This window comes from Stegodyphus dumicola, chromosome 8, assembly GCF_044657685.1.
Source record: "Stegodyphus dumicola isolate Sdum_Otavi_A_Nest chromosome 8, ASM4465768v1".
Taxonomy (NCBI): Eukaryota; Metazoa; Arthropoda; class Arachnida; order Araneae; family Eresidae; genus Stegodyphus; species Stegodyphus dumicola.
Genome location: NC_140775.1, coordinates 27,027,115 through 27,040,338, shown reverse-complemented (window position 1 = coordinate 27,040,338; position 13,224 = coordinate 27,027,115). Strand labels below are relative to the sequence as shown.

The following is a 13,224-nucleotide window of genomic DNA, read 5'->3' as shown; positions in this document are numbered from 1 at the left end:
AACTCATTAAAATCTGAAACATTACAGATTTCCGTTTTCTTTGTTCGTTCTAATAAGAATCCTATGCCCTTTTATTGTTTTTTCAAATGAATAATGTATATCATCATTAGAACTAATGCTACTAAGAATTACCATCCAACAATTAAAGAAAGTACTGACAACATGCTTTCTTTCAGGCAATAAAAAATCATTGCTATAAAACTATTAATTTTAAATATTAACTAGAATATTTTAGCAATTTCACAACAATGCATTTGATTATCTGAAACGTAAGTACTTAAAAAAAATAAATAAACACAAATTTAAAAATAAAAAAGTTTGGAACTTTCAGATTTTATATTACGCTTTTTTGTGTGTTCCCTTTAGTTATTATATATCATGTTCTTCGCGCTTAAACCATAAAATTCAACTCAACAGCAATATCACAAAATAGTATTAAAAAAGTGCATATCTTTAGAATTTCCGATGCACAGTCTCGCGTTGGAGATAATTTTTTTTTTCCGTACAGTTTTGCCATTGCTCCCTTTGAAATAGTTGAGTTAGTTAATCAAAAATTCGTTAAAGTTTTATGAAACATGATATGGATAATAAAACAAATTCCAAATTTGGACTTCCAGATGCCCATGTTCCATTGAAGAACTACGTTATTCAAAATTTGATGGCTGTTTGGTTGTTTTTTCCCAATGGGAGAAAAATGCATACATTCATGTACATTCTTCATTATATCGGAAATTCTTTAAATATAATGCAAAAGTGATACGCCGTTTGTAGTGATTCAACGCCAAAACTAAATTAATGCTCTTCTGGACTAACGCCCTTTGGGCTAATTATAAATTTTCATTATTTTTCAAATTAAAAATATTCCAATAAAAATTTAATAATTTTTAACTTTGCTTGATTAAACATAGTTCTTTTTCGGTCTTTGAAAAGCTCATGATGGATTTGATTATTGGGGAGGAGGGAAAGAATTAAAAATTATATTTTTTTTGAAAAACATTAAAAAAAATATCGCATCTCTTTTCACACTTTTCAGCTTAAAGGGCGTTAGCCCAGAAGGGCTATTAATTTCGTTTTGGCATTTTGCGTTGGTTCACTATAAATGTCGGTGTCGCGTTTGCTTACTAGAACTTTACTTCCACGAACGCCCTCTGGCGAAAGAGACTAAAAGTAGTCAGTTGAACGGCTGACGCGTCTAACAGATGTATAACGATAGACCGTCTCCGTATAAATTATGCTTGTAATCATTATAACTTCTAAATATTTTGTAGATATCTTTCATATGAATTAAAATTTCTTAAAAAGTTTATAGCTGTGTTGCGCAGTAAATCGAAGTTCATCATAGAGACAGATACCGACCAGAAGGAAAGAAGGCAGTTCAGGGCAGCCCTATTTAGAAGGTAAGTGAACTTTCACTTATCTATTTAATGATCAAAAAATTTTAATAGTACAAAGTTGATAAAATTTTTTAACATGGCGCCCGAACAGGGACTGCCAGTAACTGCTGTTTTCCTAACTATTGAAACTGTCTAAATTGATATCAGTTATATAGATAATACATAAGCATAAATAATTAGTGAATTGCTGATACTTGTTGAATTGTTGAATATTAAATAATGACGGAATTCATCGATACATTGAAAAGGAAACGCGGCCACATAAGGGCTGCCGTTACAAAATTAATTGGCCGAATCGAAACTGAATTACCAAAAACAGAAGTGAATGCAGAGGAACTAGAAATTTCTTTAGAACTCTTAAATGAAAAATCGAACGAGTTAAAACAAATAGATGCCGATATAGAAAAATTAATAGACATAAAGGATCTAGACCAGGAATTAAACGGTGTTGACGAATATCGTGAAAGAATAACTACATTTAAATACAAAGCTAACAAAAAATTGAAAGAAATTAATATAGAACAACAAAAATTTAATGTGTTACGAAGCACTGAACAGTTAAGTGAAAGTATTATAGAAAACGTTAAAATCGAAAGTCATAATGTGAAGCTTCCTAAACTTACGATTCCGAAGTTTTATGGCGAGAGCTGCGAATGGCTGACATTTTGGAACACTTTTTCATCAGCCATACATCAAAATAAAACGCTTGACGCTATAAGCAAATTTAATTATTTGAAATCCTTTTTGGGAGGTACTGCTTATAACACCATTGACGGTTTCGATTTAACCGAAGAAAATTACGAAACTTCAGTTAAACTCCTCACAGAAAGATTTGGAAATAAAGATGTACTGATCAACGCCCATATAGATAAATTACTGAAAATAAGACATCTAAAGGATTCTAATGACATTCAAAATTTCCGTAAGTTATTCAATTATATACAGAAACATATTCGATGTCTTGAATCATTAAATATGACCTCAGAAACATATGAAGCTTTATTAACACCTATTTTGCTTAAAACATTGCCCCCAGATTTGGTTTTGGAGTATAATAAAACAGTTCGGAAATCAAATTACGATTTGAATCACCTAGTGGAATTTCTTTCTGAACAGTTAGTTGCGCGGGAACGTACATTCCAGACGGTCCAGCCAAAGGCGGCGCCGCAAAAGCATAACAAACTGAGTGAACCCAGACCTATTGCGAAACACACAGCTTCGGAGTTGACGAACGCAAGTTTGCGGGGGGGGGGACAAACACCATGTGTTTTCTGCGACTCTTCTGATCACGAGTCTTTAACGTGTAAACAAGCATCTTTATGGTCTACTGAGAAAAAAAGGGAGAAATGTAAAGCGAAATTAATATGTTATCGCTGTTTACACCCACGGCATCTCAGTTTTATTTGCACTTCTAGAATAAGGTGTGAATTATGTAAACAACGACATGCCACTATAATGTGTTTTAAAAACGAAAACGGAGAAGTTAAGGAAGAACAAATTGAAAATAAGGCCTTAACGAATAATTCATCCTATGAAAGTGTAATCTTGCAAACTTTAATTGCCAATGTTTACGGAGATGGTGAAAGCAATTTTACACGAATAATTCTGGATACCGGAAGTAGCAGATCATATATCAGCACATTTCTTGCGGAGAAATTAAAACTAAAATCTTTAGGTCAGGAAAGTGTGACTCATGGGCTTTTTGGAGGAATAGAAAAAAGGGAAAATCACAACAAGTATCTGATTAAGTTAAATAATCCAGAAACAGGATTCACATGCGAAATGGAGGTTTTGAGCCAAAAAACCATATGCTCACATATTCCAAAATTGGAGGATAGGGAATGCTTAAAGAAACTAAGAGGTTACAAAATTTTTTCCAGTGATGTAACTAATGAGAATTCTTGTTTATTTGAAAAACACCCTAACGAAATACACGTGCTTGTAGGAGCAGATTATGTCGGAAAACTTTTTACAGGGGAAGTAAAACACGTAACGGAGAGTTTAGTAGCGATGAATACACACCTTAGTTGGATTATATTAGGGAGAACGAAGGTAAAGGGAAAGAATTTTAATGAAGTTCTTTTATCACTACACATTAGTGACAGAAAAATTTGTGACTTGTGGTCTCTTGATTCTATCGGAATAACTGAACCAGCTCTTTCGCAAACAAAACAAGAAATACAAAAGGCTACAGAAAATTATTTTATCCGTACTTTAGAAAGAGATGACGCTGGAAGATATCAGGTGTCGCTTCTGTGGCTTCAAATTCATCCTGAGTTGCCAGATAATAGAATCCTTGCAGAAAAGCGTCTGAAGTCTTGCGTGAAAACCCTTCAGACAAAGAATTCCTTAGAAGCCTACGAAACTGTTTTAAAGGATTGGGTAGAAGAGGGAATAATTGAACCTATCGATATTTCGGAGGCAGAAAAGATCAAAGGGCATTATCTGCCACATAGAGCAGTGTTTCGGGAAAATTCGACTACCAAAATTCGACCAGTGTTCGACGCATCTGCAAAGGAGAAAAATTCGGTATCTCTGAACGACTGTCTGGAAAAGGGTCCTAATTATCTTGAATTGATCCCCAAAATTTTGATAAAATTTCGAGAGAGGAAGTATGGAGTAATTTCGGATATAAAAAGAGCATTTCTTCAGATAGGTGTGAATCCAGCGGATCGAGCTTTTCTCCGCTTCCTATGGTGGGAGAAAGGACAGCCTGAAAAACTGACTATATATCGGCACCGAAGGGTTGTATTCGGCGTAAACGCCAACCCCTGTTTACTCGCTGCCACGATTAACTACCATATGGAAAATGTACCAAAACATCATCAGGAAATAGCTTCAAAGCTAAAGAAAGCCATGTATGTGGATAACTGCGTAGCGAGCGTGGAATCAATTGAAGAATTAAACTCATTTATCAAAGGATCTAGAGAAATAATGGCTACTGCAAAATTTGACCTAAGAGTTTGGAAACATAATAGACTTAAAAATGAAACTTCAATTCTAAACCTCTCTGATAAAGATTATGAAGATGTTGTGTCAGTGTTGGGATTGAAATGGGACTTGTTTGACGATACTTTGTCTTGTCACGTAAAATATGAAGAAAACCCTGTATTGAGCAAAAGATCTGTTCTTTCCGAATTGAGTAAAATCTTTGACCCAATTGGGTTTACTAGTCCAGTTACTCTCTTGCCTAAACTGATTCTGCAAGAGTGCTGGAAACAGAAAATTAACTGGGATACTAATCTGCCGAAAGATCTAGCAAGGAAATTTTTCACATGGTCATCTCAGTTAAAATATTTGAAAGACATCAAAATTCCTAGATTGCTTCCCAAAATAGACGAAAGTACCACTGTGCATGTATTTTCGGACGCAAGCAAGGACGCGTATGCGACCTGCATTTTCCTTAGGCACAGCGGTGAGAGTGGAGTCACTTGTCAATTGATACAATCTAAAACGAGAGTTGCTCCCCTAAAAGCACTCACCATACCTCGACTAGAGATACTCGCTTGCACTATTGGAGCCAGGCTCTCTCATACAATAAGAGAAGACTTGAAACTAAAAGAGGCTCCAGTTTTTTACTGGACGGATTCCAAAAATACCCTCTTTTGGATAAAACAGAAAGAAAATTGGTCCACTTTTATAGCCAATCGAGTAAATGAGATTCGAAAACTGAGTAACCCAGATCACTGGCATCACATTCCCGGAAAGTTTAATCCTTCGGATTTGCCATCACGCGGTTGCTCTGCAAAAGAATTGAGGAAATCCGAATGGTGGAAAGGACCAGATTGGATTTATCGACCTCCAGAAGAGTGGCCTATTGCAGATGGAGAACATCCTGACTTCGATATAGTAAATGGAGAGAGAAAACGAACTGTGGTTTCAGCCAGCAATAACACGAATGCAGATAAATTTAACCTTTTTGACAATATTTCAAAATTCGAAAAGATCATAAAGGTCGTATCTTGGATCTTTAGATTCGTTAAAAATGCTACAACACCACCATCTGAAAGAACTCATGGGAGAATTTCAGTCGAAGAACTAAAGGGAGCTGAAACAGTGGTTTTCCGACTCATCCAACAAGAATCTTTCGAAGGATTGAAAGATAAAAGAATACGTGCTCTAGAACCTATCATGGACTCCAATGGCCTTATAAAAGTGAAGACACGTATCTTTCAGAGAGACGATGACGCTGACTTTCGTTACCCAGTTTTACTTCCCTCAGAACATCCATTAGTCTTAAAACTGATCAAATCTGAACATGAAAGGCTAAGTCACGCTGGAGTACAATTCGTTATGTGCGCTTTGCGTGAAAAATATTGGATCATAAAGAGTAGGAAGACCGTACGCAAGGTTATCCAAAACTGTGTACGATGTCGAAGGTTCGACTCTGATTCATATAAGATTCCTCAAGCGCCACTACCTGAAGACAGAATAAGAGATGCTTTAAGTTTTGAGATTATTGGTGTTGATCTGACGCGTCCCTTAATTTTAAAAGGAGGCCAAAAAACATGGATCGTCATTTTTACTTGCGCAATATATAGAGCAGTTCACTTAGAGCTAGTCTCATCTCTATCAACCGAAAGTTTCCTGCACGCGTTCAGGCGATTCATCGCTCGAAGGGGTAGACCTGTCACTGTATACTCTGACAATGGAACCAATTTTGTTGGATCAAATAATTTGTTTAAGACCATAGATTGGAATTCTATCTTAGAAAATGCAACAGTTAAGAAAATTGAATGGAAATTTATTCCCCCTTCCTCGCCATGATGGGGAGGGTGGTGGGAAAGATTAATTGGAGTACTAAAGAGAATTCTTCGAAAGGTACTAGGAAAATCTTCTCTGAACTACGAAGAATTGTTGACAATCATTTGTGACTGCGAGAGCATTATGAACAACCGTCCTCTCACGTATTTGTCAGAAGACGTAAAGGATTTAAGAGCTCTCACCCCAGTAATGTTTCTAACAGAAATTACAGAGACTGGAGTTCCTGAATTAGATCTTTTGGATTCTAAATCCATCAATAAAAGATACCTTTACAGAGCCAAATTGAGAAAAATTTACGAAAAAGATTTCGATCAGAATATTTAGGGCAACTAAAACAAAGCTCAAAATTCATCCGCAAACCATCTTCTGTGAAAGTTGGTGATCTTGTAATTGTGTCCAACAACGAAAAAAGGATAAACTGGCCCTTAGCTAGAATCGTGGAAATTTTTCCATCCCACGACGGACACATTAGATTAGTGAAACTGAAAACTGCACAAGGGGAGATTATAAGACCTACTAAGAACCTCATACCTCTTGAACTCAACTTTACACCTGAGTCGGATATGCTAGTGAGGTACAGAACTCGACGTATGACGAAATCTCAAAAGACTTGAACTACAGGTCAGTTGAGGTCCATCCTCTGTCGATACTGGACCTCAAGGTGGGAGTGTCGCGTTTGCTTACTAGAACTTTACTTCCACGAACGCCCTCTGGCGAAAGAGACTAAAAGTAGTCAGTTGAACGGCTGACGCGTCTAACAGATGTATAACGATAGACCGTCTCCGTATAAATTATGCTTGTAATCATTATAACTTGTAAATATTTTGTAGATATCTTTCATATGAATTAAAATTTCTTAAAAAGTTTATAGCTGTGTTGCGCAGTAAATCGAAGTTCATCATAGAGACAGATACCGACAAGAAGGAAAGAAGGCAGTTCAGGGCAGCCCTATTCAGAAGGTAAGTGAACTTTCACTTATCTATTTAATGATCAAAAAATTTTAATAGTACAAAGTTGATAAAATTTTTTAACAGTCGGTTCACTTTTTAAAATGTTGTCACCAAATATTACAGCCCTGTATTATATTTAAAGAAATTAAATAATGAAGAATTTGCATAAATCTATGTCTGTTTCTCGCATTATGATCAAACAGCGGTACCTAGAGCCATCCAATTTTCAATACTGTACGTTTCCACTTGAACATGAGCGTCTGGAAGCCCTCCTTGGAATTTGTTTTATTATCTATTTCATATTTTGTAAAACTTTAACGAATTTTTAATCAACAAACCCAACGATTTCAAAGCAAGCAATAGCAATATTGTAATGAGGGAGGAAAAAAAAAAAAAAAAAAAACACTTTTATCTCCACCTCGCGAGACTGTGTATACTCTAAACATATGCTCATTTTAAAACTATTTTGAGATATTGCTGTTGACTAAATTTTATGGTTTAATTGCGAAGAATATTATATTTAAGAAATAAAGGTAACACACTAAACGTTAAAAGAACGCTTCTTTGGGCTTAATTTTTAATAAATTATCTGCCTTTTAAATTAGAAACTCTACGCAGCATTTTAATGAATATTTAAATACATCGGTAAGACAGTTATTTGTCTTTAATTCTGCTAAAATTGTAAACTTTTTCCTTTTTAATCCTATAGTTTAGATACTTTTTATAAAGCTCTGTTTTTTTTTTTTTTTTTTACTCTCTTTTGATTAATTTAAGTTCTTTTTACTGTTTTCGTAAATAAAGCACGCCCATTTTGCTCCAAAATAGCTTCAAATAACTATTATTCTCTTCATACCTATACCCTGTTTCCTTTATTTCATTTATTTATATCCTATTTTTTACTTAATTTTATTTTATAATATTGAATGTATGAAATAAACATTTACTCGCTTTTAGTAAATTTATCTCGTGGCGCCATCTTTACTTGCTATAGAGAAGAAATTATTATTGGAGATGGTTGTTAGTTTTGTCGATAACAGTTACCGATAGATGCAGCCACCGAGGAGAGGCTTATGTTCTTTGCCGCAGTACAGAAAGTGAGATACCTAACCTAGGTTAGTGGTGTCAAACTAACAGCCTCCGAAGTAAATTCATGTGGCCTGCGAATGCATTTCAATTATATATTTGTTGAACAGGTTTTAATTATTTGATGCCCAAATTTACATTTATTTTCATTACAATTAAAAACAAATGCAAACAACGCGACAAAAGATTCATAAACTGAGAGAATTAATTTATAATGTGATTTATATCCTTCTCAAAGACTAGAAAATACGAATTTGATTAACTCTTATTGGTAATTGTGAAAAAGTATGTACGCTCAGGTACGAGCTTTTGCACAAAGAATAATCGCTTTGTTTCAGAATGCATTTATATGTGAACAGCTTTTTTTCGCAGTTGAAATGAATAAAGAGAGAATTTGATTGACTGATGGACATTTACAATCCGTGATGAATATAAAGTCTAGTAACTTATCTCCAGTGCACGGATATGATAGCAATACATTTTTTATTAATCCAAAGGAGCTTTGTCCCTGAAGGACTATTCTTTTCGTTTTACGATTTTTCGTTGAATCACTATAAATGTCCGTTTCACTTTTCATATTGTTGCCACCAAATATTAGAGTCCTGCAATATGTTTGAAGAAATTAAATAATGAAAAATCTGCATAAATGTATGTACATTTCTCGCATTGTGATAAAACAACGGTAGATAGAGCCATCGAATTTTGAATGACGCAATCCTACTGCGAATATGGGCATGTGGAAGCCCAAATTAGAAATTTCAAATTTGTTGTATTGTCGATTTCATATTCAGTAAAACTTTAACGAATTTTTGATTAACAAACTCACGTATTTTAAAGCGAGCAAGGGCAACGTTGTAAAAAAAAAAAAAAAAATCTCCAGCGTGCGAGTCTCTGTATCAGAAATTCTAAAGATATGCTCAAACTATTTTGCGATATTGCTCTTGAACTTATTTTTATGGTTTAGTGCAAAGAATGTGATATTTAATAAATAAAGGTAACAGACAAAATGTTAAAAAAACGCCCCTTTAGACGTAATTTAAAATCTGTATTCTTGCCTGTCGCAAGCCTGTCGATCATGCATTTGGCCCGCATGCAGTGTGAGTTTGAGACTACTTGCAAATGTTCATGACGTGATACTACAAGCGACTGAGACAAGAGCATGCTCCGAGCTTAAGTTCCAAGATGTCGACATCATTTAAGCCAAGTGATCTGCTGCAGTTTGGAAATAAAGACTTTTCGAATTTAGTTCTTTATCATTCATCTGAACATAAGCTGAAATGCCGAGTTAAAATAATGCAGAATCGTTTATTATATGAAATATTTTTTTTTTGCCAGAAGTGTTGTTTCGTGTTTGGTATTTCGTATTACTAGAAATGCCTTAGTCCAGTTAATCTTAGCCAATGCTGAAGTATTTTAGAGGTTTCTTTCTTGGTTAAACTCAATTCAAACTTTGTTTGAATTTGCTGAGGAACAACTAATTCATGTTTTAAAAGAGTTTATGCAATTTTTTAGAGAGTTTAAAATTTCTCCTGCCTATGTTAAATATCAATAATGTTTAGATAATTGTGCCCAGTAAAAAGTAATCACACAGGTGTAAAGACCTATTTGGATGTAACCGATATATTTTATCCAACGCCATCTAGTGGCGACGAGAACAACTTACAGACGTTCTCCAGCTGCGATGAGGTTAGATTCTCCAATATTATGTCTTCGTGACTCCAAAGTTAATTCTAAATGCTAGGTGTTCCCTTTTGATGTATGATCTGTTTTGCTGTATATTTTCTTTGTAACTGTTTTTGTGCTCTGTTAATAAATACTTGCTAGCCGACGTTTTTGTTTATTGAAGAACCGTTATACGGGAAATTAACAGAAGAACAGAAGAAAAATTTGAAGAAACGTGCTTAGAAAATTTCATAACTATTATAGATTACTTGCAAGAAGACTTGAAGCGTAACAACTTTCAGTGGCATGGCTAGAGCTTTAGCCACCACCCGTGGCGATCCTTGATTTTGCCGCCAGTCTGAATGTGCAATCAAATAACTAAAGAAAATGTCAAAATAACATGCAGAGGAATAAATTTAAATTTTTTGCTTATTTTAGAAGAAAAATTTTAATTCTAATAGTTTAAAATTATTATTACTATTATTGCTAAAGCATCGGTGACATCAAAGAGGTCTACTTGATTCCGTCAGTTGCTGTAATATAGACAATATAAAAACATTTCTTAAATGCAAAATAAGCATTTATAATTCTTAAATAATTCTTAAATTGCAAAATAAACATTTGCAGTTCTTGAATGCAAAACAAGCATTTATATTTCGAAAATACTCTCTAAATGATTTTTATTTAGAAAACTCTTATTACGACCAGCAGTGTTCATGGCAGTTGTGAGAAAAGTTCGCAATAGTATTACAGTATTTCGAACTTCGTTCTAGAGATCGTATTTTAGAATAAATTACCAAAAGCTCAAAAAGTCCTCTTTCCACATTCCTGCTTCGTTTTCCCCAGCAATAATGGAAATAAAACTTTGAAGTAAATTTCCTTTAACCAGGAATTCTTCATCATTAATGTCACCTTGGTCATTCAAACGTTTCGACGAAATAACAAAAGTATAACAAGGTTATGAGGCTGATAAAATCTCACGGTGATTTTTTTTAATACTTTACCTAGAATAAAAACTACTTTTTCCCCTCAATTTAATTCGTTATTCAATTCAGAATCTCATTATTATTTACGTGCTTCGACTATCTACATGACTAACTGCTATAATATAATGTGTCACGAAAAATGCCGTACCTCGCAATGTGGCCCACGGGGCGGACCGCTTCCTCTCTAGCTACACCACCTCATGGCGTTCTGATTTTCATAAATCTTGAGACCTCGAAGAAAAATTACTAAAACGTATTTTCAGCAACAATTTGTCCCATCGGCAGCCTGGTTCTTTTTGTAGACTTATGTATTTTTCACTACGGGAAAAAACTGTCCATATGTAAATTTACTGCCAAACTAACCGATTATTTAGAAGTCAAACAACAAAAATCAGCGTTATATTTTCAAATTTTCACAGGACTAATTTTGATGGTTTTACCAAACCATCATCCTCAGCTGCAAAAGCGCAAATGAACGAGATAAGATATAGTGATTAAATAAGAAAGGCTGGACAGGAGTTAAACTACTGGCGCCATTTGTTGATGAAACGAGAATTAAAACATAGTTTTCTTAAAGGCTGAAGGCAAAGATGGATTGGAATTTAAAACTTTTTGTTGTTTGACTTATAAATTAATACTTGTTCGGCGTGTTACTGTAGCTTAATTAAGCAATTATTCTTATTGCAAAATTCGTAGCTGAGGATTCGTAACTTATCTTTTGATAAGTACAAAAAAAAATTGATAAATTTTGTAGAAGTCTTTGAATAAATTTGATATCACAGTGTATATTAATAAGCTTCATATCTAGATTTTCCAGAGCGTTTCTCAGTCAAATTTTAGGTAAGAACATTTAGTATGGTTGAGCCGTAAATTGTTAAGTCAACAAAGAACATTAAGCCTACATAAAAGGTACTTAATTGTTCTGCTAACGCTTATATACTTTTCAAATAATATATGACAAAATGCTATTGAAAATCAATATATCTGCTAAATGCAGTATGACATGTTATGAATATGACAGCGTCATTGAATTAAAGGAGAACAGTGCATGCGATATAAATCTTGGCTTATTTCGGAAGCAACAGAAAATTTTAAATGCGGAGTATTCAAACGAAGAATGAAACAGCTGAACGTCCATTTCCTCTTACTACTTTAGAAGTGCACATGACGTGTTGCCATCTGGTGCAAACAAGGGGATCTTTTTGAAATTTTTCAAAATAGAGCAATATGGGTATGAAAATATGTGCTATTTTAAAAACATTACGTTTCTTTATTAAGAAATAATAAAATAAGATATCAGTGTCTTAGTTGTGCTTTTATATGTTTTTCTAACGGTGTATAATAATCTAAATCATTGCATTTTAAAACTTTGGCATAATTTACGCATGGCATATCCCCATGGCAAAGGAATAATTGTTTTTCTTTTAATAAAAGATGCACGAATTTTCACTTTAATTATGTTGTTAATTTCTTTAATGCATCTACATACATTCGGTGGTCGCGATAATTCCGTTAACTCTTTTTCTTTTAAAAATAATTCTGTGACATAAATTTTCGCAAATCCTTGAAGTCTTTGTTTTTAAATGATTTTATGTAAGAAATTTTCGCAATAAGTAATTAATTTTTTATTTGGAAAGAGAAAATTACTTTTCTTCGATTAAAAAAAATATATATATGTATTTTAAATTTTCGACAAAATAATAATTTTTTTTGCTATCTACAAAGCGTTCGTATTTTCATTTGATTTAATGCTGATAATTTTCTCTTCTTGTTTCAATTAATTTATCGGCATTTGTTTTTCGGCATAATTTTCTTTATTCAGAGTTAAATAAATACGTTTGCTAACTTTCATTTAATAAATATATTAAGTTATTTGGGAAGCATTCGAAAATACACTTCACATTATCTTAGTTAATAAATAAAATTTTAAAAAATGACCATCTAATAAATAAAATTTTAAAAAATGACCATCTGCATCGGCCGGGAATCGAACCCGGGCCGCCCGCGTGGCAGGCGAGCATTCTACCACTGAACCACCGATGCTTCGTAAGGAGTGTCTCTTAATTCTGAACTGCACATCATGGTGATCTAGTTATTCAGGTATAGTTATTGAATTATTACTAGCTACTTCCGTAACATTTCTGTGAATAATGATGGACTGTGATACATTTTTATTTTTTTGTTCCTCTAAAAAGGAAACTTTAAAATTATGATAATTTTTTTAATTATTCCTGTGACATGCATATTTAAATTGAAAACCTGTTTTGATTAGAAATGTTAATGCATTTATAACAACTGTGTTCTCATTATAGACATAAATGTAAAATCGAGTTGGACCGTAAATAAAGCTACATGATATGAAGTCTACTAAATAAATTCAGTAAA

At 33.7% G+C, this 13,224-nt stretch overlaps 1 non-coding gene across 1 annotated transcript; it reads right to left on the bottom strand.

Annotated features, from left to right (window-relative positions):
• Nucleotides 1-12,811: 12,811 nt before the first annotated feature.
• On the bottom strand, nt 12,812-12,882 carry TRNAG-GCC (transfer RNA glycine (anticodon GCC)). The gene has a single exon. It is a non-coding gene; the product is annotated as a tRNA-Gly (tRNA).
• Between the last annotated feature and the right edge of the window lie 342 nt (nt 12,883-13,224).